General features: G+C 50.0%; 1 protein-coding gene across 1 annotated transcript in view; it reads right to left on the bottom strand.

Annotated features, from left to right (window-relative positions):
- CUNH5orf30 (chromosome unknown C5orf30 homolog) overlaps positions 1 to 473 on the bottom strand; it is an 18,571-nt gene extending 18,098 nt beyond the window's left edge. The window contains exon 1 of the mRNA XM_023708641.1: positions 310 to 473. The gene's annotated coding sequence lies outside the window, so the exon portion shown is untranslated. The remainder of the gene's footprint in view (positions 1 to 309) is intronic.
- Positions 474 to 3,294: the final 2,821 nt, after the last annotated feature.

The following is a 3,294-nucleotide window of genomic DNA, read 5'->3' on the forward strand; positions in this document are numbered from 1 at the left end:
GCACCCTGCGCGGCCACACCCAGGGTCCCGGGCCGCAGCGCCCGCTCGGGCGGGACTGGCCGCCGACGCTGGGGACACTGAGGCCGCACCGCCGCGCATCCTGGGGGCTGGCTCGGCCGGAGATCCCCGGCGCCGCACAGACACAGCGCGCCCGGCCCGGACACGAGGCGGGGAGGGAAGGGCAACGCCGCGTTCGGGACCGGCACTCGGGATCCGGGACAGGGGCGCCTCCTCCACCCCACCCATCACTGCCACCCGCTCTGCGGCACAAAAGGTTGCACCCGGAGCCGCAGTCCCCGCGCAACCTACCAGTGGCTCAGCGCTCCACCGCCTCCTTCGGTCCCGGGGCGAGGACCCCAGACAAGGGCGGAGAGGCGCCGGGCTGCGGCGCCGAGATGCGGGCAGAGGCCGCCGACCGAGCCCGCGGGTACCCGCTCCTCTCCCACCGCGCGCGGCGCCAGCTACCGCCCGGCGTAGTCCCGCCTCCTCCGCCTCCTCCGCCTCCGCCCAGCCGTCCGCCTTCCCGCCTCCTCCCTCGCTGCAGAGGCGCAGCCCGTCAGCGCTGAGCCCGCCTCCCGCGCCCGGCTCCCGCCCCGAGAGGAAGGGCGGGCAGCCTGGCAGGCGGGCGGGCGGAGCACACGGCTGGGAAGCGGAGAAGTTGGCAGGGCCGAGGGGCTGCGGAGGACGGCGGGGAGGAGGGTAAACATCCCCACCACCACCACCACCAGCCCAGACCATAGCTCAATCCTGCAAGCCTGGCAGGCGCAGGCTCCCAGCTGAGCGGTGTGCTCCAGTGTGTATTTGCCAGTCTGTGCCTGAAGGCACTGAGCAGGCATAGAGAAGACTGGAGTCTGCCCAAGAATTTCAAACTGTGGAGTCAGTCTTACTAAATATGCAGTGAAGGTGTGCGAGAGGTGAAGTTCACATTCGCATCTTGATTGGGTTAGCTAGTTTTGAATCTGTAGGCTTGAGCTTTTCCATTCTTGCAAGACCTTTTCTTTGATCCTTTGCAGTCTTGTAAGAAATTGTTTCTTTCATCAAGACCTCCCCCCCATTTATATACATCTCTACCAACCTGACTGAGTTCTTGGATTAGCTGTTTACTGATACTAATTCAGATTTTACTATGTGAAGGGACTTTCTGTATAATTTCCAAATTTATCTCTCAACAATTTGATCCATGTTTTTTAAATGTGGAAAATGTAAGTAAGTCAAGGTCACATACCTAGTAATTAATTGGCAGAGGTTGCTGTAAATACACAGAGAACCCTAGCGTTTATGAATGTAAATTTAGCAATCTCAAACAGTTCGTTGTTTTGTTTTGATTTTTAATACTTTATCTAAACATAAAAAGTATAAATGCGCTGTATAGCACCATAAATTTAAACAATTCTTGATTCACATTTGGTACGTCCTTGATAATACAAAGGTCAATAAATATAACCCACCCCCACCTCAACAGACGATCGCTCTCAGTTGTCCACTCGAGAACCTTTTATTCCACTGTTTTTGCACCTGTAAGTGTGTAGGGGAGAGGAGTGGGAAAAGGAAGTTTTCTTGAATATTTTCCAAGCAATTTTGAACACTAGTTACATTTTTTCCAACATAGATATTCTTAGAACTTATGAAATAAGGAACCCACATATCTTGAATAAGTGAATGGGCTTTTCCCTTCCTTGGGTCTTTTTGTTCTTATCAGTACTTTGGGATAGCACACAGTTATTTCAGATTTGGATCTGTCTGACACAGTAGTGTATTGTTCTGATGATCATTCTCACCAGGCCACCTGGAAACCATTGTATATTTTATTTTCAGAAAGTGAGTATCATTTTGTCCTTCTGAAACTTTACAATCTTTTAGAAGAATGCCTTGTGCTTGCCCTTTGTTCTGGAAGTTTGGCAGTGATCTTCGGCCAAAAGCAATAAAGTCCTGACTTGCCACTTGGTTCATCGAGCTCAAGGCTGTGCTCTGGAGAAACTGTTGTTTCCAAATGGGCTCCCCTTCCAGGAGGTGCTGCGTGCTTCCCCCTCCCAACTCTTCACCCAATCAAAGCATGAGTCCGTTCTTGAGCGTCCCGAAGAAGACCCAATATACCACTCCACCAAGCGGTAATGGCTGCTAAGAGCTTTACGTGTGGCCCAGTCAGGGAGCATGTATGCCACCTAAAGGCTCAGACTGGGTACTGTCTTAATCATACCGGGTGTGGGCTGCAAGCTCTGTGGGTGCAGGGGATTTGAGAGGTGGAAATAGTGTCAAAGTCCTTCCCAGAGTGTTTTTGTGTTCTGTGACAATCTATTTTCCCTCTCTCTCTATATATATATTAAAAAAATGACACACTTTAAAAGAATTAGTCACAAAGGTAGGATTGAACTTGTGAGCTGAAAAGCCTTCTGAACCTGGGAATTCTGATCTTGCATGTCAAATGCGTCTTATGTGGTTTTTATCTTTGTCTCCATATATCCTTTCAAAAAAAAATCACTTTAAAATGTTAGTGGTCTAGGAAGGATTGCATATTGACGTAAATATTGTCACCTACATATTGACATAAATATTGTTCTTCAGAGAACAAGACAGGTGAACTTGATAACCTGCTACTGCAAAACAGAGACTGCCAAGGTAGGTGTGCAACAAACACTTCGTTGCCTCTTCTAGAAACCACCTTATTTCATGGTCTAACCAGGCAAATAGAGACTGTTTAAGACATACACAAATGGAACGTTGAATGCAGAGAATTGGTAACACAGAGGTTTAAAAAAAAAAAAAAAACCCTCAGAAGTTAAATAGGACATAGTGAGGTAACCCGGAAAGCTGCCACCTCACTTCCCATCTGGGAAATAAGTGAGGTGGGAAGGCAGGTTGCAGGGTGCCGGAGCTGGGGGCCAGGACGAAGGGCCACAAGGTAGACACAGCCACTGCCAAAGCATCTGGGGAAAGCTGGGTGAGTACCACAGGCTCTCCTCCTCTCCTCCCCGCTAGCCGTCTGTCAGTGTTTACCATTGGCCAACCCTCGCGCTGCTGCTCAGAAAGCCAGGGAAGGAAGGTGCAAAGGTCAGTGGGTCCTGGAGACACAGAGAGGAGCCTTCAATTATGACTGTGCTCAGAGCCAGCAAATCATTGCCTTTCACTTTTGAAGTATCTTTCCTAAGGTTTGGCCCCATTCTTTGAGTTGGGTCAAAGTTCCAAGAGCCTATGCTATATTCCCTTCCGTGAAGGACTGTGGTGATAGGGAGTAGAGAAGTCCTGGAGTATTTATTTACTTATTTAGTACAGGTCTCATTATGCAGCTCAGACTTG

Source organism: Octodon degus, unplaced genomic scaffold, assembly GCF_000260255.1.
Source record: "Octodon degus isolate 3935 unplaced genomic scaffold, OctDeg1.0 scaffold00009, whole genome shotgun sequence".
In the NCBI taxonomy this organism is placed as follows: domain Eukaryota; kingdom Metazoa; phylum Chordata; class Mammalia; order Rodentia; family Octodontidae; genus Octodon; species Octodon degus.